Consider the following 27,953-nt stretch of genomic DNA (forward strand, 5'->3'; position numbering starts at 1 on the left):
AGAGGGGATGCGGGGCTCCACAAAAGTCTTCCTGAATTAAACTAGAGAAAGGAAAGAAACAAGGCTCCAGCAGAGGGGAGGGAGAGTTGGAGCCTGCAGTAAATGGTCAAATGATCAAGTCAGGTGATGCCTGATGATTGGGAAGAAGCCCTGGAAGGTCAGGCTGCAGACCAGAGTAGATGACTGAGGATGAGTTATCAGGCTAACGATCTTGGACATCAGCTAGGATACAGCGCAGACCTCACTCCGGAGCCTGAAACTTGCGGCCCCAGTGTGTTTGCTAAAATACACATTTAGAAAATCTTAACTCTCTTTTTACATTTCAAATAATTCTCCATAATGCTCCCAAATCTGAAAATAATCAAATCTGAACTAATCCTGTTCTCTGGAACCAGAGATCCAACTCCCACCGCGCATAGACCGCTGAAGCTTCCCTTTCTGGGGGCTGCCTGGAAAGAAGAGTTGCCAAAAAATTAAAAGCAAAACAAAAAGACGTCAATTTCAACCATCCCAGCTGGTGAGTCTCGACGAAATTAAATGCTTTAAAAGAAGGTGTAGCGGTGGGAGACCACAGACATCACACAGAAACCAGCACCACGAGAGTGACATTTCAAAACCACCCATTTTCTGGAACATCTCTTGTAGCCAAATTCCAGACCCCAGCCACCCTCGTTCCCTGCACGCTCCCGCCCTCCGTCCCTCACGCGCTGGCTGGATGACGTGGTTGGTGGTGGCGCGGCCGCTCAGGTGAGGGGCCACCCAGCCCCCGGAGGCGCGGGCGCTCGGAGCCCATTCGCCGCCGCCGCCGCCGCAGCAGCAGCAGGGGCGGCGCGGAGGGGAAGGGGCGGGGCGGGCGGAGGGAGAGCGGCGCGCGCGGGGAGGGCGCTGCGGCGGGGGCGCGCGCGGGCGCAGGGCCAGCCCTGCTTCGCTCGGGTCGACGGCTGACGCGCGCCGCAGTCGGAGCCTGAGCCGCGCGGGCGCAGGGGACGGCGCGGGGCTGCTGGTGGCCACAGCTGCGTCGGGGACGGACTACACCGGTGCTCGGGGTCGCGGCCAGCTGCGCGTGGGCCGAGTGGTGGGCGCGGCGTAAGAACGTGAGTAGCTCCGCACGCGCGGCTGGCGGTGACAGTCGGTCCAGCTCGGGGGCGACGGCTCGAGCGGAGGAGGGCGCGGGGGGCGGCTGTGTTGTCGCCGGGACACCGGAACACCCTGGCTTCGCAGCGCCCCTCCAGGTCTCCCTGCCGCAGGGGCAACCTGGCAGCCAACTCCCTTCCCCTCCGGCTCCGGGCGGGAGGAGGGGACCGCAGCCCTGTGCGGGCCAGGCTGAGATACAGCGGCGCCGGCGGGCCCCCTTCACCTCCCCAGCCCTTGGCCAACTTGTGTATCCGTGCCCCCCGCTTTCCGGGAAGCCCTGCCTGGAGGTGGCTTTGGGGCCAACTGGGCCTGGAGAGGCTGCTGGGGCCCGGCACTGCGGCTTCCCGGGCAGGGAGGCGGAGGGCGCGGGCTGTCAAGCCGCAGGGCCGGCGGGGCGAGTAGCGCAGGTGCCTGGGCAGCGCGCTCCGGCGTGTGCATGTTCCGGTCCCCGAGGACGTATCTGGGCGTGGGCTTTGTTCGGATGCGCTCACACCTGCGCGGATCGCCGGAGTTCAGGGGCGGTCCGACCTCCACTCTCTCCGGCCTGGAGAGAACTCGGGGAACAAGGGATGGAGGACGGAAGAGACCCAGAAAGCAGTAGGTAGGGGGCTTTCCGGGGTGTTTGTCGGCCCTACAGGTGCGGGTCCCCGGGGTCCCGGCGCCCCGCCCGGCCTCGCGGGACTGGGACTTGTTGGGACTGGCACGCCGCGGCTTGAGGCTGACTCAGAAGAGCCCCTTCCCTGCCCAGGCTCCCAACGGTGGGATCTGGCAACAGCTTCTCCCGGGGATGTTGTGTTGAGCCGCCCGTCACTGCCGGCTCAGGCGCATCCATCTCCCGGCGAGCGCCATCTGCGCCGCGCGCTGCCTCCGGCCCCGTGCACGCCGTGCGGGTGGGCGCCGCAGCGCGCGGGTCCGCGGCGGTTAGCCAGCCCAGCCATACCCCGCCCGCATCTGCCCGTGCGCAGAGGGGAAACCGGGGTGCCGTGGTCTTGGGAGCCCGGGAGCGCTCTTTCTCCCAGAGCCGTGTACTCTGGGCAGCAAGCACCGCCGGAGGGTTCCCTGGGTCCGGAGGGGCTGGTGAGCAGGCCACTGTCCTCCCCTCCGGGTCGCCTCCCTCCCGCCCGGCTCCCGGCCCGCGGCAGCATCTTCTGTTCCCCGCACGCTAGGGGGCCGTCCCTGTGCAGCTGCCGGCGAGAAGGGGGGCCGCCGAGCGGTGGCGTGTCTTTACCACCCCGCCTCTCTCCTGTCGTTTTCGCACCAGCAGCTCCAGCCAGAGGCTACATCCGGCGCGGAGCACTCTGTCCTAGGAGCGAAGCGTTCTTTTCGTCCCCTTCCCGCTTGGTTAAGGCGCAGAGGTGCGAGTATCCGGGGCAGGGCCCTTCCCCGCCCGAGGCTTTAGCAAGCAGAGACGAAGGAGAGTGTAATGGGGCAGGAAGCAACTCTCCTGGGGCAGGAGCTCCCCCTGGGGCTATCCGGAAAGGAACAAGGTAGCCACTGAATACAAACGTACATAAGGAGGCTAGGCTGCTTTGGCTGCCACTGCTTTATGCTAACCATGCCCTGTTGTTAAAATATTGTAATAATACCTCAGAAGTAAATGAGACCTTCCAGAAGTACTGAAGTGGATTTAGGCAATTGGATACTTTCTACTTTAATGGTAATGATAGTCAACACTTTCTGAGCGCGTCAGAGGTGCTGGGCCGCTGTGCATGTTACATGTATCTATCATATCAGTTTCCATAGCAACCCCATGTTAAAAATTAGGAGACGGAGACTTACGTCGAGTAACTTTCCCAAGGCCACATAGCTAGGAAGTGAGGGAGCAAGGATTAGCTTTTTGGCCATCCAAGGCTGTGAAAATGTGGCCTTTTGGAGGCGTATCATTAGTTTAGAGGAAGCCTAAAACCACCCAGTGCTCAGAAATCAGGGACATACTGTAAGCCCCTTTAATTGTGGCCCCTGCAGACCTCACAGTAGCAGGCAGTATTGTAATTCAGCGAATTGTATTGTGGAATAGCCTTTTGATTGCCCTGTATTGCCCTTCAGTTCCTTTACATGTTCCTTTATCCCTGCTAGCTTTTAAGTACTTGGCTGTTAACCCACAATCCAACCACAGTCACTGGGCTCTTCTTAGTGACTAGAGCCACCTGCGATTCCAGAGAGGCTGAGAGGTTCCTGGCACATCACAATTTTTGAGAGAACTTCTTCTTTTTTATTTTTTAAGAAAAGGCAAATATTTCCATTTGGCAAACATTTCTGTTGCAGGTCCCCAGCCCTGAATCTCCTTTGTAGATTCTTTTGACGGCAGCAGCTTTACTCCTCCAATTGGACGTTGAATTTGAATAAGACCCTAGTATAAAATCTTAGGAAAGCATTAACTATCCTAAGTATATGACTGGGGCGCATTTATAAAGATGTTAACTAAAAGAAACAAGAGTGTGAATGACAGTGAAATCAGCTCTTCCTGGAATAGCTTTTGGAATGATTGTAATTGACTGACCGGTTGGAAAAATGAGTTCATTTTGCTTTCTTAATGCTGCTGACTCATGGTCTTCTTTCAGCTTGCTTTCTACTTCATTACAGGAAAGGAGCTAAACATTTCACATAATCCAGGAATTTTAGAGCTGTCAGAAAACATTGTTCCTAAATCTTTGGGTTTCAAAATGAATACACTGGGGCTCAGAGAGGTCACCCAGCTGTCTTATGCAGCGTAGTGATGAGGTGCTTGGACTGTAGGCCAGTCTCCTTAATACACATCATTTTTGTTATTGGAGTAGCCACAGTAAATGAAAAGCAAGTCATCTTTGGAAACGGTACTTGCGGTGAGGCAGATGTGACAACACATTGGCTGTGAGTGCTTCAGAAGGGGGAGCGCGTGCTGAGAACGTGTACACTTGGGCTGTAGGAAATTTCCTTAAGACTCATTTCAAATAATTCTTTCATGTAGGATAGTTTTCCTTGCCTAATTGATTGAATATAATTAGAATCTGCAGATATTATGTAGTGTATGTACAAAGGACCTATTTAACGGAACCCCTCAGGAAGCTTTTCTGGTATAGAGATACTTTTATTCATTCGTTCATTTATTCACAGATATTTACTGAGTGCATGGCCTGCTGTTCTAAGCACTGGGGTTGCAGTGGTGAGCAAAGCAGAGTTCCTGCCCTCGGGGAGATTAATTCCAGTTTTATCATTTATGGCTGCACACTTACACACACAGATTCTTTTTTTCCACATATAAATGTACAGCTTGATGAATTTGCACAGACTGAATACCCCATGTAACTGTGCCCAAATCCAGGACCAGAACATTGTGAATGTCAGAGAAAGCCCTCTTGTGGCTTCCACCAGTCATTACTCTCCCCTAAGGGTAACCACCGAGATGCCAGTCTTTTTTTCTCTCTGATGTTCTCACTTTGAAATCAGAAGGTCTTTGTCTTAGTTAGCTCAGGCTGCCATAACAAAATACCATAGACCGGGTAGCTCAAAGAAGAGACATTTATGTTCTTACAGTTCTGGAGTCTGGAAGTCTGAGATCAGGGTATCAGCCTGGGTTCTGGTGCGAGCTCTCTTCCTGGCTGGCTGATGGCCGTCTTCTCCCTGTGTGCTCATATACCCTTTCCTCAGCCTGTATCTTTGGAGAGTTCCCTTCTCTTCCTCTTCTTAGAAGGCCGCTGATGCTGTTGGATTAGGACCCTGCCCTTATGACCTCATTTAACCTTAATTACCTCCTAAAAGCCCTATCTCCAAATGCAGTCACATCGAGGGTTAGGGCTTCAACATATGAATTTGGGGGGAAACAATTCAGTCCACAGCAGTACAGATTTGCTGCCTCTGCCAGCAGCCTTTGGAGTCTCATCCCCATTTGCAAAGAACGTTTCCCATCTGAGAAGTGTGGTAACCCATAACAAATGTAGCTAGAATACAGAGCTCCTAAAGTATTCTTCTGTAGGAAGTTTTGTCTGTCTGCATCCAAAGACTGCCTTAGGTCAGCCTTCAAATGCTGAGATGGTTGCTGAAAAGGAAGTGATTTGCAAATGATTGGAAATTACTAAATACAGTTAGATGTATTTTCCCTTTTCTGTTTCATGCTTCTGCCGAAGGAACCCAGAATTTTTCTGCCAGGTAAGGACCCAGGAGCAGGTAGGACACTCCTAGCCTCCAGGGATGCTAGGGGCAAGAATCCAGTGGCTTATTTTATTTAACCCTTTGTCCACCCAGGCAAATGAAAAGCCCCTTTAGTTTGAAAGAGTCTTTATTGGCATCAGAGGCTGAAGTTTCTAAGAATAAGAAAATGTGCCAGAAGGAACTGATGAATGTTTATTTTCCCTCTTAAAATGTGAAGGAGAGGGCTACATGAGGAAAACATGGGAATGGCTCTGCTTCCAGGTTTATAGCAGCTCTGACATCTTTAGTATCAGGTCGTCTCTAAATGGGGAAGCAAATGCAATATATTTGTAGAAAATGTGATTTTTTTTTTTTTGGCTGTTACTGTTTTTGCTGTGACAAAATATATATAACATCAACTTTACTGTTGTAATCATGTTTAGCTGTAGAGTTTAGTGGCATCAAGTACTTCACATTGTTAGGCAGCCTTCACCCCTGTCCATCTGCAGAACTTTTCTCAGCTTCCCAAACTGAAACTCTGCGCCCATTAAAACAGTAACTCCCTGTTCCCCCCGTCCCCCAATCCCTGCTGAGTACCTTTCTATTTTCTGTCTCTATGAATTTGACTACCCTGAATACCTCATACGAATGGAATCATGCAGTATCTGTCCTTGGACTGGCTTAAGTCACTTAGCATAAGGTCTTCAAGGCTCATCCACGTGTCAGAATTTTTTTCCTTTTTAAAGCTGCAGAATATTCCATTGTGTGGACACAACATGTTTTTATAATTCATTCATCTGTCAAGTTGGGCACCTGCCACTTTTTGCTGCTATGAATGTGGGTGTACAAATACCTTTTTTGAATCACTGCTTTCAAATCTTTTAGGTATATACCCAGAAGTAGGATTGCTGGATCGTATAGTAATTCCACTTTAAGTTTTTGAAGAACCACCGTACTGTTTTCCATGGCAGCTGTGCTGTTTTACATTTGCGGCAGCAGTGCACAAGGGTTCAGTATCTCCACATCTTCACCAACACTTGTTTTCTCTTTTCTCGATAATAGCCATCCTTGTGGGTGTAAAGAACTGTAGCTGTTACTTTTAAAAGGTATAAATTAATATACTGTGTATATTATGAATAAGCCATTCACAATATTTTCTAATTTACTGGTTTAATTTTTATTAATAAAGAAATGTGTGGTTCCTAACAAGTGTTAATTGACCCCATACTTTGTGCAAAGTCCGGGAGAAGCCAGCCTTGGTGACACACATTCATGTGATATTTTTAAAAATGTGGAATTAGGGCTTCTCTGGTGGCGCAGTGGTTGAGAAGTCCGCCTGCCGATGCAGGGGATACGGGTTCGTGCCCCAGTCCGGGAGGATCCCACATGCCGCGGAGCGGCTGGGCCCGTGAGCCATGGCCGCTCAGCCTGCGCGTCCGGAGCCTGTGCTCCACAGCGGGAGAGGCCGCAACAGTGAGAGGCCCGCGTACCGCTAAAAAAAAAAAAAAAAAAAAAAGTGGAATTACAGTATGTATGTCTGTAGTTCTCTTGTGCTAAGTGATTTTGCTTGGAGGTTAGATTACATATTAGTATGCTTTTATTTTACTGGAAAATTTGACATTGTTATTTTAACCCAGACCAAGAGCACATTTGCCTCATATCTGGGAACAGATAGGAATATGGTACATTGACTATTTAGGGATGTGCCCAAGTTGTCATTTACAAGTCTGCATCGGACATTGTTCCCCGCCACGGAATCTTCAAAGATGACAGCATAAACTCTCACCACCCAATTATAATTGCTTAGCTGAGCTAATAAAAAAGATACGGTGTCAGCTTCATTGACCTGTTTTACTGGCCTACAAGTTTGGAATTTCAAACGAGAAAAAGGTAATTTTTAAAAGTCTGATACAGGGTTTCCTTCAAGTGACTGAAAAACTAGTGAATATAAGAAATGCCAGTGATAAAGGGAATCTACAAATGCTCATCTGCTGCACACACTGTCCAAGTGGCTTATTCAGTTTAAAAACAGGAATGACAAATAAACCTTATCTTGTCTTAGGTGTTCCCTGATTTTGTTCCATATTGTCCCATGCTAAGGCATTGTTTAATTCACATGAGAATGAAAATGACAGTTACTGTCAGAGGAAAATGATACTTTCAAAAATTCTTTTTTTTTAAATTTTTTGGCCGTGCCGCGCAGCATGCAGCATCCTAGTTCCCTCACCGGGGATCAAACCCGAGCCCCCCTCAGTGGAAGTGTGGAGTCTCAACCCCCAGACTGCCAGAAAAGTCCAAAAAATTCTTCTTATTAAATGATGATAGGAAGGGCTGGAAAGAATATTTTGAATATACATCCATATTCGTATGTATATTTCAGTTTTCTGATGTGCGTGGTGTATTGGTTCAAAACCCTCTGCCACCAGGAAAATATATTCCCAAGGCCATTTGAGGGAATCCTGTAGGAGGTCTTCTACTGTGTAATATGCAATGAATTTGATTTGTCTTTCTCAAGTGGGCTGAGAGCATTCAAAAAATTCAGTAGATGCATTCAGCAGGGAGTGATCTTTTCTCCGAATTTCAACTTTAAAGCTAATTTCATGCCACTTTCCAATGCCCTTGGCTTTTTGAATGGTGTGATTTACAGCGTTCGTTTTGGACGAGCATTATAAACTCCTGTTAAACACCCTTAACAGATTCTCTCTCAAGGGAAAGGGAAGGGAAATGTACTAATCTTCCATTCATTATGCCTTAAGGTAAAAATGGACTGTGTTTCGTCCAAGAGTTTCGTCCTGGAGTTTTGTGGTCTTTGAGGAAGGATGGCTGGAGCTGGTGCACTGCTGCCTTCCAAAGCCTTGTGCGGCTTTTCAGTCCCTCACCTCAATAGGGAGCTGAAAGGACAAAAGTGAACAAAGGAGGTCTGTTTTGCCTGCCCCACTTGCTGGGCTGTTGTCTTGGCCCTTTTCAGCGAAGGCGGGGCGGGGGGGAGCTGGGTCAAAGTTGAAGAACACTGAAAAGGAATTCAAGCTTCATGTCGAAGTTTGAATTATAGCTTCGGTTTGAGTGCCGAGTAGATTAGTTTGAATTGAAATTTTTGAATCCGGGGAAGCTTAAGTGACAGATGGTGTTGGAAGTGCGTCCAGAGAGCTGGATGGCGTACCCGGGATGTTGAGTGCCGAAGCGAGGCCCTCGGTAAACATCTAGTTAACTGACAAAAGTTTTCAAACTGTAGGAAGTGCAGTTCGATGCTGTGCGCCCCATTAAGACGCTGGACTGTGTGAATTAGGGGAGGCCCCTGCGTCTGGCATACACTCAGATGTGCTGGTCCCCCCCTAATTGCATTGCAAATACTCTTCTGACTGTTTTGCTGCTTCCCCCTCTAGTCTTTAGTGAAATAAACACAGAAATGCCCAATCAACGTCCCTTGCAAAATGTCCTTACAGTGTCTTGATATTGATTGTTTTGGTATATGACAAGATCAATCTGTCCTAAATATGGACTAATCAGTGCTTTTTCCTGTATGAGTGTATTTATGCAGCGTGATTTCAGCTTTCTGCTTCTCGTGGTAGACCATCACTGTTATATTTCCTACTGAAGTTTTTAACACAGCACATGGTTTCCCCATTCAATTTGGTTGGGAGCATCTGATTTAAAATATTTCCGAAGGAGAAGTTGGCTGTGTGTATAACTAGAATAAATGAGATAGCTACTGGGAAGTCAGGGTTATTGAAATGCAATAATTTGGGGTAATTTGCGGGTTTTTAAAATTTTTCTTCTTTATTGGATTATAGTTGATTCACAATGTGTGAGTTTCAGGTGTACAGCAGAGTGATTCAGTTATACATATACATGTATCTATTCTTTTTCAAATTCTTTTCCCATATAGGTTATTACAGAGTATTGAGCAGAGTTCCCTGTGCTATACAGTAGGTCCTTGTTGGTTATCTATTTTAAATATAGCAGTGTGTATATGTCAATCCCAAACTCATTGGGGTAATTTGAAACACTTCCTGGTACTCCATAAAAACTACAATTAGAAAAATCTTGCTTTGATATTTTTGACCATTAAAATGACTTGATGACATAATCTTTTGTTCTGATGGTTAGTGGCAAGGTAGTGAAAAGCCTTATTTATATACATGTAATACAGTCAGATGAATAGCTCTACTGTAAGGGCAGTAACATTGACAGGGCGATAATACGAACTAAATAGTAAAGTAAAAATTTAGAGATAATTAATACTGTAATAAAAACAGAAGTGATTTTACTTCGGATTTGATTATATAACTTACATCACATGTTGTATTTTACATAAATCATGATAGATACTTGCTGTGTCTCATAGATTTTAAGGTAACTTGCATTTTCATACTTGGAATAGGGTTTAAAAACTCCATGGCTCTGTCTCTGTTTCTAGTTACAGTTACTGTGGTGCAAAATCATAGTGGATGGTAAAATACATCAAGGGTTTATTGCTGTCCTAGGGCTCTGAGGGGACTCGGTAAACAGTAGGGAGGGAGGGAGTCAGATTTATTTGCTTGGACTGGGGTTGGGAGAGTGGAGATCAGAGAGAGTGAAGGATTCAAATGGAAGGAAGACTCAGGTGGGTAATGAGAATTGTGACATCCTGGAGAAGTGTCCCATGGCAGAAGGAGGGGGAGGCATTTTAAGTAATGAGGAGAGAGTAAAGAACAGAGTGCTGGAAAAGTAATAACAAAATCTGAAAGAAGAGAATGGGCGGAGGATAAAAATGTTTGTGGCAGTTGCTCAGCTAATGGAGACTGGTCTCCATAGCATCTTATACTAAATATTCAAAAAAAGTTTTTTGAAATATAGTTGATTTACAGTGTTGTGTTAGTTTAAGGTGTATAGCGAAGTGATGCAGTTATACATACATTTTCTTTTTTTTACATTCTTTTACATTATAGGTTATTACAAGATACCGAGTATGGTTCCCAGTGTTAAACAGTAGTAGGTCCTTGTTGGTTATCTATTTAATGTATAGTAGTGCTTATATTTTAATCCCAAACTCCTAATTTATCCCCCCCCCCACTTCTAAATATTTTTTAAAGATTTTATTGTGGTACAGTAGGTCATTGAAGTTACTTGACATCAGAGAATAGAAATAACTCAGACAAAATATGATGGTACATTATTTATGTTGAAAAGAAAGGCATTGACAAGAATTTACCAGGAGTCAAAGGTAAAGTTCTTTCAGCATAACACAGTTAAATTCTCAGTGAGATCATCTCTTCTCACCAGCTATTTGTTCCTCTATATACAGATGGCTCTGGGTAGAGAAAATTAGATATATGAAAACGGGAACTTGCCACGCACATTTTGGGGTGATTATTCAGGTTATACAGGATTCTTCACTTTGCATAAGGGTGATATGATGAGTGAGCTTCTATAACGCATCAAAGTTCAATTCAGGAATGATTTTTCAAGGATGTCTAAGTAGACGAATAAAGAGCATGATAGATTCCAAGTGAAACTCAAGCAAATATGGCTAAATAAAAATCAGTAAAGAGGTGGACACGTGGTAGGTGAGGAGAAGTGCCCCAGTTGTATGAAAATATTTTAAATTGGCTCTAGATAACATTGAGAGGCCAATAAAGGAAAGCCACTAACAAAATAGTCACCCAGGATAGGCATTTTTTGGCTTTGCTCATAAGAGACTTCCGTCAGCTTTCCTCAGGCTTCTAGGCATGGAAACCCAGCCCTCGCACTGTTCCACTAGAAACCTCAGCTGCATTTCTCATGCATGGTGGTGTATATGCACGAGTCCCCATGTTTGATGAAAGAATGAATGACTGAATCCATGAATATTGCAAAATATCAAGTGGATCTTTGGTTGGACAACATTGGGGAATTTTGTCCCTAGCCCTGTTTGAAGACATAGACAAAGTCTAGACTGTGGAAAATCCAACATTCATAATTTCATGCCTGGATTCTCTCTGATTATAATTTGCTTCCTGGTTCTCAATTAGACACTTGAGTGGGCAGGTGAAATCACTCCATCCAGAAGGGTACCATTTTTGAAATTGCCACTGTGTAGCCCTAAACGGCATCCTTGTGACACCAAAGAGCTCCTCTGTCATTTTCTACCTTTGCCGGCAGCTGATGATTCCAGGTTTGCACAAGGCTTTCCTTTCCTTCAAGTCCGAAGCTGACACTCATTCCCCTCCAGAGGTGTCTGGGTGGGTGCACACTGATTGAGTTGGAGCACTTTCTGAGATTGCTTTCCACCATCTGAATGGGAAGAAATCAGAAGTGAGGCATACAGGACTGACATGCAAAGTGGAAAAAGGCTGGTGTGGGAAACATATCAGGAGACCTCAGTCTGCAGCTTTAAAAATGGAACTTTCTCCCTTTTTTGGTTGTTTATTGAGTACTCCTACCTGTACTTTTCTTTATATTCCAAGATGTGAGTTGAGTTATAGCATGGCCCTTCCCAACTAGTTAGTGGATTATAGTGAGTGATTGGGTTTGAAGCAGTGGGTCCATGTTTGAGAGATACCGGAGTGAAAATTTTTCTTGAAATTTGTAATTAATTAAATTTTGAAAAGTACTGGGCTACTCCGTATAGACTAGGAAACTTTGCTTTACTGTGTGGCTTTGGATAAGTTGCTTAAGTACTTCTTTTCCTTGAGCTGGAAAATGAAGATAAACCACATAAATTTTCTCATCATCAACCCTACCTCATGAGTGCATGTCACTAGGACCAATGATGATGAAAAGGAAAGTGCTGAAAGACGACATCTGTCTGTGTTCTGATTAGGTAGACAGTAGCCATTTTGTTCACTATGATACTTTGCCAGATTTGCTTCAGAGATATGTATGTTTCATACATCCTTAGCAACAACCATGTCTACTTGATTTTGAATAAATGAAGTGGTCTCATGCTGCAGTCTGTGAGATGGGTACCCTTTTTGGTGCTTCATGGTGGGACTGTTTTCAAAACACAAACTATATTCTTAACTTTCAACAAACAATATATATGTGAAAGTCAGATTGAGTCCATATGATAAAAAAGGTGTAAATTCAGCAAATACATTTTTTCCAGTTGTAGTCAATGTCCGTAATAGTCTTTGAAATCTAATCGTGTTTTACCCAAGCCGTATTCTATTCATATTTTTCAAGAGGACAGTCAGTAATTTTTTTTGTCAGCCATGACTATCAATACCGCAAATCAATAAAGCATGAAACCATTTTAATATATTAAATTCATCCAGCTCACAAACTGCATGTGCTTAGAGGTTTGATATAAAGAGAGACACATACAATGAGGCTTTTGAGCGCATTTGTATGTATATCATTGTTTGTATTTACTCTGTGCCTTTGTACCTCAGACAAGAAATAGATATTTAAAAATAATAGCCACATAGCCAGTATGGAAAACAATATGGAGATTCCTCAAAAATTAAAATTAGCACCACCATATGATCCAGCAATCCCACTTCTGGGTATTTATCCAAAGGAAGTGAAAACGGGATCTCGAAGAGATATATGCACTCCCATGTTCATTGCAGAGTTATTTATAATAGCCAAGAGATGGAAACCACCTAACTGTCCATCAACAGACAAATGGATGAAGAAGATGTGGTATATGTACACAATGGAATATTATTCAGCCATGCGGAAGGGGGAAATCCTGCCGTTTGTGACAGGATGAGCCTGCAGGGCATTATGCTAAGTGAAATAAGCCAGACAGAGAAAGACAAATAACTGCACGATATGACTTACGTGTAGAATCTTTAATTTAATAAAAAGGAGTCAAACTCATAGTAGAACAGTGGTTCCCAGGGGCTGGGGGTGTGGGAAATAGGGAGAGGTTGGTGAAAGGGAGCAGCCTTTCAGCTAAAAGATGTCTGAGGATCTAATGTATAACATGCTGACTGTAGTTGGCAATACGGCATTGTATCTAAGAGAGTAGAACTTAAATGTTCTCACACACAAAAAAGGAAATATGTGAGGTGATAGGTGTGTTAATTAACAAAATGGGAGGAATCCTTTCACAATGTATACATGTATCAAATCACCACGATACACACTTAAATATCTTACAGTTTTATTGTCAAATTATTCCTCAGTAAAGCTGAAAAACTACTAGTCATCATTGACCTGGGTGTAGACACAGAGCTTTAGGAATGGGAAGGTGGTCAAAGGGTGTCCCCCATCAGATTCGTATGTTGAAGCCCTAACCCTTGGTACCTCAGAATGTGACCTCATTTGGAGATGGGGTCTTTACGGTTAAAATGAGGTCATTAGAGTGGGCCCTAGTTCACTGAGTAGTGGCTTTCTAAGGAGAGGAAACTTGGAGGCAGGCATGGTTGAAGAAAGCTTTGTAGAAATGAAGGCAGAGACCTTACAAGCCAAGGAGTGCCAGAGATTGCGAGCAAAGCAGCAGAAACCAGGAAAGAGCATGGAACAGACTCTCCCTCACAGCTCTCAGGAAGAACCAACCCTGCTGACACCTTGATCTTGAATTTCTAGCCTTCAGAACTGTGAGGCCATAAATGTCTGTGGTTGAAGCCACGCAGTGTGTGGCTTTGTGACGGCAGCCCTAGGAAACCAATACAGAATGCAGTAATAAGGTCACCTGTTTCTAAGTTTATCCCTTACAAAAAAGAAAGGGTGAAAATGTAGCCCCTTCACATCTCTATGTTCATATGTCTGTATCTATAACTGTCAATGTCTACTTTGTGTACCAAGGAGTATGTGTATATAAGTCAGTTAGTTAGAAAGGCTCTGTACTTTGAATTAAAGCACAGAAATATTGGGAGTGGTGGTGGCAGAGTATTCATTTGATTAACTGGACGAAGGTATGAAGTTGGTAGTTTAATCAGTCGATTACTCTTTTTTTTTTTGGAGCACAGGCTCCGGACGCGCAGGCTCAGCGGCCATGGCTCACGGGCCCAGCCACCCCGCTGCATGTGGGATCTTCCAGGAGCGGGGCACAAACCCGCGTCCCCTGTATCGGCAGGCAGACTCCCAACCACTGGGCCACCAGGGAAGCCCTCGATGATTCTTTTTGGCTGTAATCAAGTGGACTTCTACTTGGCTGCCTTCCTCGCGTAAATTGCCGTCACCTGGGAACTTCCGCGGGCGTATTTTGTTGAAGTCTCTGCAGGTGCCCTGGCTGCGCCTTGCCAGTCGGGAGGTGTCTCTTGACTTGAAAAACACAGTATGGGGGCTGATATTTCCTCCTGCTGAGGAACGCAAAGGCTTGGTGAGCCACCAGCCTGCTTCAGTGGGACAGGGTGAAGGATGGTCCTGCGGAGAACTCTGTAGCTCACTGTACTCAGGCAGCCCTTCTGTCTAGTTGAGGCAGCAGGATGGCCACGCTCTTTTAATCAACATGAATATTAGTTGGAATGAATTGGAAACTCTGAAGCCATTTTAGCTAGTGCTTAATGACGTCTGGTGGCTTGGTGTGAGTTCCTCATTTCCACCAGCGCCAGCCTTGTCTATCTTGGATGGTGAGTTCCCGCATGGCAGTGACCCTAATTATTAGTGTCATGTGTACAGCATTTAATGAGCTGCCTCATCCATGGAAGGGCCAGGTTGTTTTAAATCATATCAATGAGATGATTTGGTAGGAAGGTTCTTGGGATGAGCACCAAGAACTTTAAAATGTCTGCATTTGTGAGATTCCGTAATTCCATTTTAATATGTAAACCATTTGCCAATTTGTGGTTCCCTCCTGGAGTTAGGAGAGACTAATGAAAACCCACCAGCATCCAGCAGGAAGTAATTTGGAACCATGGCTGTTTTTAGTCCTGCAGTTTCTTACAGCTTCTCTTTTCCATGCAGGACAGTGAGGCACAAATTGATGGAGTGAAATGTCCAAGGCTCTAGAAGGAGCAGAGGGCAGACGGTGGTTTGTTTCTGAAAATCACTCCCTCGGTATAAACTCTTTAGGTCTTTTAAATATTTGCCCTGAAAGACAATTTAGTGAAGGTGGTTTGAAAGATTTATGGGAACCATTGTAACGTTTGACGTCGACCGAAGTTTATTTGTAAGTGTATTAATACAGGGCTAGCAGTGCCAGTTCTAGGATAAATTGTCAGCCTTAGATCCATTTTATTATTCTGAATTGTTTTGTTACACTAAACTCACAGTTTAAAATATTATGTGCAGGACTACGCTCCTTATTTCCAACTCTGGACAAGCACAGTGCATCTTGGGAAAGCAGTGACTGCCAGGGAAAATGGAAAGGGCTGTCTCTGATCATCATCTAAGCATAATTTCAGCTCTTCCCACTCCTCCAATCCCCTCTCCAGTTGGGAGTGGGGCCAGTGATGAATATGCATGTGTCACACACCTGTGACCAAGCGATCCTCCATCAAGGAAGGACAGCGTATCAGTTACTTGAAACGGATGACTCGCGGCAGCTGCTGTCTGTGGCCCACAGGCTCCCTGCCCTGCACGACAGCTGCAGCTCACATCCTGCCATCACAGCACCTCGGCCCCAGTCAATGAAAGGGGCTGAGCCCGTTCATCCCGAGCCATTGCTTCACGGGCAGCCTGCTCCTGAGGTGGTATATAGAAGGATGCCTCCCTGAATTGTAGGAAATGAAAGCACAATGATTTTTACAACTTTTTACCATTTATAAATAACAGTAATCCTTGACACTTATTGGTTGCTCATCTATATGGAGCACCTTACATGAATGATCTCATTTAATCTTCACAGTAGCATTCTATGTCAGACACCAGCAAATGTTCTCTGGAGAGGGCCAGGTAATAAATATTTTAGACTTTGGAGGTCTCTACCAGTAAATATTTTAGACCTTGGAGGTCTCTCCCCAAACAGTCACAGATGATATGTAAATGAGTGGGCATTTTCGTGTTCCTATGAAACTTTTCTTAGAAAAATAGACAGTGGGCCAGATTTGGCCACCCCCTGCTTTATGTTATTAAACCCATTGTATAGATGAAGAAACTGAGGCATAGGGAGTTTAAGTAATGAATCAAAACAGCACAGCTGTTAAGTTGTGGAACTGGGATTCTAACCCAAGGAGTCTGACCCCTGTCCCATAGTTTTACCTCCTAAGAGCTACTATGTTATCCTGCTTTGAGAAACAACAAGGAATGGAATTTTAGTTTCTGCATATTGTGAGTTATAGATTATGACCCAAACTTCCATGAGAAACCTTCGTTTCCCTTAGAAACCTTGTGTAGAGAAGATATCAGTTCATGTCCTAAAGATGCTATTTAGGTAAATGTAGAAAGTCTAATCTGTAGCATATTCAAGTCATGGGACTGTGCCTTCGAATAATGGAATAAAGCTTTTAAGATTCTCCAAATGACCTGATGTTGTGGTCATTTTCATCAATAGGACTGCAGATGGCAAATTGCCCTAATTTTTAAAAATATGTAAATTATTACTTCTAAAAATTTGCTTAAACACTGGTGGTCCATGTGTTATATAGGCAGATAACTCTGGCACATTCCCAAGAAAGATTTTTATTTTTATAAACAACAAATTATGTAGAAGAGTTCCTTCCACATTCAATAGAAAGCCCTTGAATGAGAGTTCTCAGCAGTTTTTGTTTTCCAGGATGGACAGCTCCTTTTGTATTTTATTTCCATGGTAACAGTTAAGTTTGGACTTAAGAACAACACACCTACAAGATAACCATCCAGGTGACATTGTTGGGCATCCCTTGGGGAATTTGTAATGCTCCGTGGGCTCTAGATAGCACCTGAAGTAGAATTACACTGGCTTGCTGTGTGTTTTGTAGAGCAAGCTCTTATTTAGACACTGAAGGTTCTCGGAATAGACTGAAGTTAAGAAACATTTGGTTTTAGGCAGCAGGTTCAGCACACACAAAATACCATGAGCGGCCAAACTTCAAAGACGTTCCTGGGACACCAGGAAGAGTTCCAGAACTCACAGTTCCTGACCTCTGGGTGAATGAAACTTTAGGAAGTATGCAGCTGGCAAAATGGAGCCTTCATGTGACCAAACATTGTTGCCTTTGCTTTGTTTGAGGGAAGCTCAAAATGGAACCACTCCCTGGTGGAGAAATCAGAGAGTGGAAACTCTTGTGGTGAGGTAACCCTATTCTCTTTGGAAATCTGAAGTCTTTGAATTGAGTGAGCCTCCATTCATTACTAAGAAAGCTGACAGAGGAATAAAACCCAACTAGGGGAAAAGTTGACTGCAGTGTCCCTGTGAAGTGGTTACTATGAATTAACTGGTGTAACAAATTATAAAGGGCATGATAAATCAATGCAGATCTTTTTTCTCTTGAATCATTTCCTAGAGAAGATAATCCTAAGGTTTAGTTTATTTAATGAAAAAAAAAGTGGCCCAAATAAAAATTGGAATTATGGTACTCTGGACAACTTTTTGTTTTCATGGGATTTTTTTTTTTACAGTTGTATTGAGGTATAATTCACATATCATAAAATCTACCCGTAGTAAGTATACAATTCCGTGAATTTTAAAATAAATGTATAACTTGTGTAACTATGGTAAGCAGATTTCTAACTGGCTTCGAAGATTCTTTCCCCTGTAAAATACCCTCCCTGAAAGTGTGGGTGGGACCTGAGAATATGATGGGATGGCACTCCCATAATTAGGTTACAGTATATGGCTAAGGTAAAGGGATTCTGCAGACGTAGTCAAGGTCCCAAGTCAGTCAGTTATGAGTTAATGGAAAGAGAGATGATCTTGGCTGGCCTGATGTAATCAGGTGTAAGCCTCTGAAGGGGAACCTCTCCCACTGTCCTTAAAGGAGCTTCTATCCATATTGTGAATTACTTACGGAGAAGAGTGACTGCAGTCCTTCAGCCACAAGGAACTGGGTTCTGTAACAACTGAGTGAGTTTGAAAGGGGACCCTAAACTCCAGATGAGAAAGCAGACTGACCCCACCTTGATAGACTCAGCTTAGCTGTGCCTAGACTTCTGACCTATGAGAAACTGTGAGATAATAAATATGTGTTGTTCTAAGCCTCTAAATTAGTGGTACCTTGTCATGTAGCATAGGAAACTAATACAGCAACTGTCACCACCATCCAGCTTTGCATATTTTTATCACTTCCCCCCACATTTCCTTGAAGCCATTTGCAAAGTCTTCTCTCACCCCAAGGCAACCACTGATCTGCTCTCTCGCTCTACAAATTTGCATTTTCTGGACTTTTCATATTAATGGAATCATACAATATGGAATCTTTTTCATCTGGCTTCTTTCATTTAGCATAAATGTTTTGAGGTTCCTTCATATGGTAGCATGTATCAGTGGAATTCCATTGTATTGAGATACCACATTGTGTTTATATATTCAGCAGTGGATGGACATTTGGATTGTTTCCAGTTTGAGGCAATTATGAATAATGCTTCTGTGAACATTAGCATGTAAGTCTTTGTAGCGATGTTTTCATTTCTTTGAGGTACTTAGGAGCGGAATTGCTGTGTTGTATGGTATATTTATGTTTGACTATTTATGACACTGCCAAGCTCTTTTCTAGAATGGCTGTATCATTTTACTTTCCCATCAGCAATGTATGAGGGTTTCAGTTTCCTGACATCCTTACCTGTCAATACATATTTATTATGGCCATTCTAGGGGGTATGTAGAGGTATCTCATTGTAGTTTTACTTGCGTTTCCCTAATGACTAATAATATTGAAGATCTTCTCATGTGTTTGTTAGCCATTGATATGTCTTCTTTGGTGAAATGTCTATTTAAGTGTTTTGCCAATTTTTTCAGTTGAGTCATTTATCTTATTGATTTATAAGAGTTTTAAAATATATATATTCTGGATACAAGTCCCTTATCAGTATGTGATTTACAAATATTTTCTCCCATTTTGTGGATTGACTTTTCACTTCGTTGATGGTGTCCTTTGAAGCACAAAATTTTTATTTTTATGAAGTCCAATGTATCTGTTTTTTCTTTTGTTGGTTATACTCTTGGTGTCATATCTAAGAATTCATTTACTAACCCAGGGTCACAAAGATTTATTCCTATGTTTTCTTCTAAGAGTTTTATTGTTTTAGACATTACATTTATGACCTATTTTGTGTTAATTCTTGTACATAGTATAAGTTGAGGGTCTAAATTCTTTATTTTATTTTGCATATGGGTATCCAGTTGTCCTAGCATCATTTGTTGAAAGACTATCCTTTTCTCATTGAAGTATCTTGGCAACTTTGTTAAAAATGAATTAACCATAAACGTAAGGAGTTATTCCTGGACTCTTAGTTGTGTTCCATTGATCTATCTATCCTTATGCCAATGCCATCCTGTTTTAATGTTTGTAGCTTATAGTAACTTTTGAAATTAGGTAGTATAAATCCTCCAACTTTTTTTCTGCTTTAGTTGCAGCCCATACATTTTTCACTTTAGTTGCATTCCTTAAATTTTGATATTATTGATTTGTTTGGGTTTATGTATGATATTTATTTCCTTTTTATTTTCTATTTATTTCCTATTTGTTTCACTGATTTTCCTTTACTGATTCTTTTATTTTAAGTAATTTTAAAGTATCATTTTAATTCCTCCATTGAAGCTTTTACTTTTTTCTTGAATTATTTCCATAATGCATAAGATACATGCATCATATTATGCCCTATTTCAGAATAAAGATAACTTCTAGTAAAACATATAACTTTGCTTCAATATATCTCCTTTTCCTCCTCCCTCCTTTGTGCTATTATCATCATTTAGATTACATTAATATGTGTTATAAATCCTTCATTCAGTGGTATAATTATTGCTTCATAAAATCTTTGTTTATCTAGAAATATCTATTTTTTTTTGCTTTGTTTTTGAAAAACGACTTTGTGGGAGATATTCTCAGTTGACAATTTTTTTTCTTTCAGTACTTTGATTATGTCATTCTGCTGCCTTCAGGCCTCTGTTGTTTCTGATAAGAAGTCATAAATTATTTAAGTCGCTGTTTCACTGCAAGCGATGAGTCATTTTTCCCTCCTGCTGCTTTCAAGATCTTTTCTTTGCCTTTGATTTTCAAAAGTTTGACCATGATGTTCTTAGATATAGATCTCTTTGTGTTTATCCTATTTATGGTTCATTAAACTTATTAGCTGTGCACATTAATATGTTTCATCAAAGTTGGAAAGTTTTGGGCTACTATTTCTTCAAATATTTTTTCTTCTATTTTTTCCCCTTTCCTCTCCTTTTGGGACTTACCACTGTACTTATGTTGGTATGCTTGATGTCCCACATGTCTCTGAGACTCTACTTATTTTTCGTCATCTTTATTTCTGTTCTTCAGATCCAATGATTTCTATTGACTAGTTTTAATGTTCATTGATTCTTCCATCTTCTCAATTTGCTGTGAGTGCCTCTAGTGAAATTTTCATTACAGATATTGAACTTTTCAACTCCAAAATTCCCCTTTGGTTCTTTTTTTATAATTTCTTTTATTTTATTGAGGTTCTCTATCAGTTGATTAATTGTCATCATGTTTTCCTTTATATTTTAAACATTGTTTTCTTTAGTTTTTGAATATCTATACTAGCTGCTTTGAAGTCTTTGTCTGCTGATCCCAACTTTTAGGACAGTGCAGGGACATTTTTCTATTGATAATTTCCCCCCACGTATATGGATCATACTTTCTTTTTCTTTGCATGTCTTACAATGTTTGTGTTGAATACTCACATTTTAGATATGTAGTAGCCATGGGGGATTCTGCCTTTTTTCCCCTTGAGGAATTTGTAGCTGTTGTTTATTTGTTCAGTAACTTATTTGTATTAAATTTGTGGGATGTCTCCCCTGCAATGTGCAACTGCTAATGTCTCCACTCAGTTTCTCTCTATTTAAAAACATTTTTTTTTTAGCCCAGCTTCCTAGCGTTTGCTCTTTTTTTTTTTTTTTTTTTTTTTTTGCGGTATGCAGGCCTCTCACTGCTGTGGCCTCTTGCAGAGCACAGGCTCCGGACGTACAGGCCCAGTGGCCATGGCTCATGGGCCCAGCCGCTCCGCGGCACGTGGGATCTTCCTGGACCGGGACACGAACCCGTATCCCCTGCATCAGCAGGCGGACTCTCAACCACTGCGCCACCAGGGAAGCCCCTAGTGTTTGCTCTTGTGTCTGTGTAGCTTAGTAGTCAGCAATGATTGCTTGGAAGTTGTGCTCAAACACTTCCAGCCAATAAGGCTTCCACTCTCTGCTGATGGATTTATCTGTGCCTGGGGAATTCATTCAAACTTCGTGCCACTTTCCCCTAACTTTTACGTTCTGCTGTATCCCCTTATGTCTACCATGTGGGTGTACAAGCGCCAGTGGCCATGGGTATGTGGGTGGCTTGGATCCCTCTGGTTTCTGCTCTGCATTTGCACAGCCTTCACCAGCCTAGTGTATATATATACTAGGTATATATATACTTCGTAGTATATATGAAGGGCTTTTTCTAACCCCCGAACGTCTGCTTCACCTACTGAAGTCCCTGTTAAATCCATGATTGGTCCCCCAGTTCTTTGCCCCAAACAGGACTTCAACCTCACGCTGTCCAAACTGTTCGTATGCCTTTCACTTTCCAGTAAGAATGTCCACTTTGACCGTGAATGCTCCAATCGAGCCCGCTCTGGAAGGTTCCGTGAAGCTGCTGGTTTTCACAGTCTTTTCTGCCCTGGTTAAATGAACTACCTCAGTGTCAGAGCCGGTGTGGAGAGTGGGGGGCATGGGATGGAAGCAGATCCAGGCAACCACACTGCCTCAGACTCACTCTCCTGACCCTGAGTTCAGTAAGTTGTCGGGAATAAATGCTCCAATTATTGGCTGCCTTGGGTCAGTTTCCAGAGCACTGAAATGGTTGTGGTTTGTTTGACAGTTTTGTCCAGTTTTATAGTTGCTTTTGGGGGAGAGAATTTGTCAACCTCCTAAGTGTCCTCATCATTACTGCTTGTCTGTTTGTTCTTTGAAACCTCCTTCATCAGAATTAATGGACCCAGGAGTAACTCTGAGACACTTATATGGTCGCGTTATTTAAAGGATAGATTTGTTTCTAAAATGCACTTTTCTAGGCATGGGAGATGTGGAATAGAGATAAAAGGACTTTAAATGTAGATAGACATGGGTTCAAGCCCATCTCCGCTGCTTTCTACTACTTATATAACTTATTTAACTCCTAGGAACCTCAATTTCTCCTTTAGTAAAGTAGAGATTATAATACCTACCTTATAATGTGGTTGTGAGGATTAATTGAGATAATTAAAAATACTGAGGATAGGGCTTAGTACTTAGGTAAAAGCCAGTTCCCCTTGTACAGAGTTGGCAAGTGATTAACACTGAATTTTATGGAATAGATTTTTTTTTTCTTTTAAGGAACGAGAGTCTGGCACCTATATTTTAACAATTGGAAAATTAGACTCTTAGAAGAAGGTTAAAGGAATTGGAACTGAGTCACCAAAAGAACAGAAAGCAGGGAGAGACTTAAACTTATTAAAGGATGCTGAATTAGGAAATGTAGAGAAATGCTGATGAGATGAGCATTGGATTGGAAAAAAAAACAGAGAACCTACACAAAGAAGAGAGACCAGTAACGCATCTCTGCCATTAGGTCTGTAGCTCACCTAGGATGGAGGGACGCTGGTAACGAGGACTATTTTACAACTTTGTCTCCTTAGCACCGCCGTGCCCACTGCTGTGCTCACGGCCGGTGCTCTGACTTGACCACAGTGAGAGGCGGCTCCAGTCCCGCATCTTCCTTCTCATTCCTTGGGCATTTCTCCCAGTCCGGAATGGGTCTCTGGGTTGGAACAAAAAGGATTCAGATAATTAAAACTAAATAGACTGTCTGGTTCCCTGGATAGTCTAATTTAGGAGAGAATTATAGCGCCTCAGACACACTGACTAGACAGTCAATAAATGTGACTGACGGAGGTTGCTTCGACGCCAGCTCGATAAAGGGATTCGAATGTGGATTGAATTGAGTGTGGATTAGAACAGCAGGTCAAGGATCAAGTACTACCCATCTCCCCTCCCCCAGATAATAAATAACGTGGCATTTACCCATCCTGCCACTTCCCGAGCAGTCTGTTCTATTTCTTCTGCCTAAATATCATGTATAGACCACTAGTGCATGTCCCTGGGAAATCCTCTGCAGGCTTTACAGCCATTAGTCTCAGGCAGCCAGGAGTCCCACCCTTGGCCCGTGGTTGGTGGGCTCTGCTCTTCTGCTCTTTGAGTCTGCTGTCCCATGAAGGATGAGAGATCCAAAGGCCAAGTGGATGTCTACTTTGCTTCTCAAACTTGACTGTGTACCTGAATCACCTGGGGATCTTATTCAAATCCTTCAGATTCAGTAGGTCTAGGGTGGCACCTGAGATTCTGAATTTCAAATAAGCTCCCAGATGATGAGAACCCTGCTGGTCCCCCAGCCACACTTTGGGTACCAAGGTTCTAGACCTCTCTCCTGGTACCATGGACCATAGGATTCCCTGTCCGGAGAGCTAGAGCCATATGCAAGACCTGGAGGGGTTTCTGAGGACAGACTGGTTAGGTGTGCACACCCATGGGCCCAAGGGGTAGCTAGGAGGTAGCTGTGTGCATGTTCACGGAGCGGCGGGGAGCGTGGGATTGGAAGACAAAGCTTGGACCTTCAGGCTGGGATGTTGTACACAGGAGTATAAGGCCCCGCATGCTGCAGGACTGAGGTAGGGTAGGAGGAAACGGGACCCCCCATGTGAACTCTTGTTCCAGGTTAGGAGTAGGCCTGCTCGTGGCTACCTCAGGAAAGATTGGGTTAAAATCCTTTTATTCTATTTCACTGATTCTATTTCACTATTGTAATTTTTATTATTTGATCTCTGGACCTAAATGGACAGATTCCGTTTTCCTTTTCTTTTTTTCTTCATGTTGTTATTGCAGTCTGAGAGAACACTTTTATTTTCCTTTCATGGTGCACACTGAATACTGGAAGTGTGTCAACAAATTTTCAGCAGGTTCTTTCATTGTGTTCTTGACAACTTTGAGAATCGTCCATTTTTCTAGCTGGCCACTTAGTGCCGGTGCAAAGATGTATCTTATCGTATGCTTACTGTTTGGTGGAAATTGATGGTCTTGTTATATCAATTCTTTGAACAAAAAGCAGCATATCATTTGGCATAACTTAATGGATTCTTATGTTGTCTGAAAATTGGGTGGAAATAGCCAGTGATTGCCATTAGTTGCATTGGAAGCAATTCGTATTAGAGGATCAATGCCATTGGCCTTTTCTTCATTCCTCCTCCTCCTTTTTTTTTTTTTTTTTGAAGACTTTTTTAAGAGCGGTTTTAGGTTTACAGCAAAATTGAGAGGGAGGTACAGAGATTTCCAGTTTACCTCTGGCTCTCATACGTGCTTGGCCTCTCCTTTTATCAACAACAGTCATCAGAGTGGTATATTTTTTACCAAGGATGGACCTACCTTGACACATCATAGTCACCCAAGTCCATTATTTATGTTAGGGCTCACACTTGGTGGTGTACTTTCTGTGGGTTTGGACAAATGTCTAATGACATGTATTCATCATTATGGTTCCGTACTGAATATTTTCACTGCCCTAAACACCCTTGGGGCTCTGCCTGTCCATCCCACCCTTTCCACCTGCAGCAACCACTGATCCTTTTATTGTCTCCATAAGTTGGGCCTTTTCAGAATGTTACATAGGTGGAACCATGCAGTACGTAGCCTTTGCAGATTGGTTTCTTTCACTTAGTAATAGGCATTTAAGGTGCCCCCGTGTCTCTTCATGACTTGATAGCTCGTTTCCTTTTAGCACTGAATAATATTCCATTGTCCGGATGTATCCATTCAGTTTATTTATCCATTCGCCACCGGAGGACATCTTGGTTGCTTTCCAAGTGTTGGCAATTAAGCATAAAGCAGCTATCTGTAGGTTTTTGTGTGGACATAAGCTTTCAACTCCTTTGGGTAAATATCAAGGAGTGTGTTTGCCAGATTGTATGGTAAGAGTACGTTTCTTATTCTTTTCTAAAATTTGTAGAAAAGCTGACTTAGTAGACATGAGACAGAGAATAATTTTTTAATTAAAAAAAAATTTTAATTAAAAAAATTTTATTGAAGTATCGTTGATTTACAATGATGTGTTAGTTTCAGATGTACAGCACAGTGATTCAGTTATACATATCTACCTCTGTATCTATATACATATCTATCTATCCTTTTTCAGATTCTTTTCCATTACAGGTTATTAAAAAATATTGAGTAGAGTTCCCTGTGCTATACAGCAGGTCCTTGGTGGTTATATATTTTTTATATACTAGTGTGTATGTGTTAATCCCAGCCTCCTAATTTATCCCTCCCCCCACCAAACAATAATGTTTGAGACAGTAAACATTCTGTAAAGACAACACACACAAAACAGTGTTCCAAACAGATGTAGCAATTGAGACCAGGGGCATCCACTAAGATTCTAAATACCTTTCTTAGCAGCTCCTCCCCTTGCCTGTCTCCTTCCCTCCCTTTCTAACCATCTGCCAAAACTTGTAGCCAGCAACCAACTTCCAAATTGCCGGTTTAGTCCGAGAAGCGCCAGGTATATGAAACAGCTCGACTCACTAAAGCTAAGTTACCTTAACCTCCACCTCTTGGCGTGGCTTAGGATAGCCCTGAAGAGAACTTTTAAGGCTAACGTTTGGCAGTATTACCTTGCCCAGATTTTGGTGATGGCTTTCTTTTCTTTTTTTTTTTTTCAATCCTGTGGATTTCATGTTACTCCTGTACACTGTTCTTTTGACAGGGCTTATGAGTCAGGATCAAAACTCAAAACAGTAGCCAATTGTTGAGGAGTGGCTGCAGCCTTTGGCCACCATGCCACACAAGGTCTGAGTTTCCCCAACCCAATATGGACGTCACAAAGGGGGTGCTTACGTTGGTAGTCCAGTCAGACCCCGTGGCAGGGGATGCAGCACAAGCCGGTGGGAAGAGCACTGCGCGAAGAGTCAGGAGGCTTTGCCTGGAGTTCAGTCTGCCACGGATGACGTGACTTTGGATGAGTCATGCATTTTCTCCATTGACAGAGGCAATGCTGCCCTCTCTTCTCAGGATTATTATTGAGATAAAATGAGATAATAAGTCAGAGTGGCTTGGGAAAGTGAAAAACGATGGCTAATATTAGTACTTTATTTATTCAGCAAACATTTTATGTGCCAGGCCCGGGTTATCCCCATTGGGACACCTAAATGGCCCATGAGCTGGACCTGTGGGTCCTCAGGGCAGTGGAGAGATGGACCGACAGCGCATCCTTACAGCGCTGCGTAGTTGGGCGTTAGGGCTTCAGCAGCTACGGAATGCTGTTAGGGGACAGAGGTGGTCCCGGCTAACTCTGCCAAGGGGGTTGGTGAATTCCTCCCAGAGCTGGTGGGTTTTGATCTACCTCTTGGAAAATGAGAAGTTTACCCAACTGAAAGGGGGCAAAAGGGCATTCTAGGCAGAAGGACCAGCATGTTCAAGGCATAGAGGTGTGGCTGTACATAGAGCATCATCAAATTAAAATTAACCCACAGGTATTCACTGAGTACATACCCTCCTCTAGGACTGCTAAGAGCTGGGGAAACAATAATGAATGAAATGATATTTGTTCATTGTATTAGTTTCCTATCACTGCTGTAACAAATTACCACAAACGTGATGGCTTAAAACAGCACAAATATACTATCTTGCAGTTCTGGAGATCAGAAGTTCTAAAATCAGGGTGGTAGCAGGGCCGTGTTCCTTCTGGAGATTCTAGGGGAGAACCATTTTTTTGCAAAGCAAAGAATCATTTTTTTGCCTTTTCCTATGTCTAGAGGCTGCCTACATTCCTTGGCCCACGGCCTTTCCTGCATCTTCAAAGCTAGTGGTGTAGCATCTTCAATCTCTCTCTCTCTCTGACTCTGACCCTTCTGCCTTCTTCTTATAAGGACCCTGGTGATTACGTTGGGTCCACCTGGATAATCCAGGATAATCTCCATATTACAAGATCACATTAATTTAATCACATCTAGAAAATCTCTTGCCACATAACGCCACATAGTCACAGGTGCAGGGATTAGGCTGGGAACATCTTTCGGGGGACCATTATTCAGTCTACTACACTCATTCAGCAGATTTTTTTTTTTTTTTTTTTTTTTTTTTTGCGGTATGCGGACCTATCACTGTTGTGGCCTCTCCCGTTGCGGAGCACAGGCTCTGGACGTGCAGGCTCAGCAGCCATGGCTCACGGGCCCAGCCGCTCCGCGGCATGTGGGATCTTCCCAGACCGGGGCACGAACCCACGTCCCCTGCATCGGCAGGCAGACTCCCAACCACTGCGCCACCAGGGAAGCCCAGCAGATATTTTTTTAGTTTTCCACTATTTGGCACTAGAATAAGGCAGATGAGCTTCGTGCTGTCAGAGATTTACAAGTGAGTGTTTTGGATGATGGAGTAATTGTATTCACTTGTGTCCTAGGTACTAGATAGATTAAAAAAATAAGTGATTCAAACCCACTACATCCCAAGCTGATGTCCTGCTCCTCTCCACCCCAGGCTTGCTTCATCTCCGGTGATCCTTCTAGTTGCTTAAACCAAATCCTTGAAGGTACACTTGAGTCCTTTCTTTCTTCCATACGCCCCATCTCATCTGTCAGGAAATCCTGTGTGTTCTACCTTCTAAATATATCCAGAATCCAACCACTTCTCACCACCACCGCCAGTTCTACCTGGGGTCAAGCCACTGTTTGGATTACTGCAAGAGCCTCCTCCTGCT

General features: G+C 43.4%; 1 protein-coding gene across 4 annotated transcripts in view; it reads left to right on the top strand.

Annotated features, from left to right (window-relative positions):
* The first annotated feature begins 954 nt into the window (after positions 1–954).
* Positions 955–27,953, top strand: part of NRCAM (neuronal cell adhesion molecule) — a 323,257-nt gene continuing 296,258 nt past the window's right edge. For 2 of the 4 annotated variants that reach the window (XM_073809554.1, XM_073809556.1), the window contains exon 1: positions 955–1,094. The gene's annotated coding sequence lies outside the window, so the exon portion shown is untranslated. The remainder of the gene's footprint in view (positions 1,095–27,953) is intronic. The other 2 variants (XM_019940696.3, XM_073809557.1) reach the window with 1 other exon arrangement.

The sequence above is a fragment of the Tursiops truncatus genome, chromosome 9, assembly GCF_011762595.2.
Source record: "Tursiops truncatus isolate mTurTru1 chromosome 9, mTurTru1.mat.Y, whole genome shotgun sequence".
In the NCBI taxonomy this organism is placed as follows: domain Eukaryota; kingdom Metazoa; phylum Chordata; class Mammalia; order Artiodactyla; family Delphinidae; genus Tursiops; species Tursiops truncatus.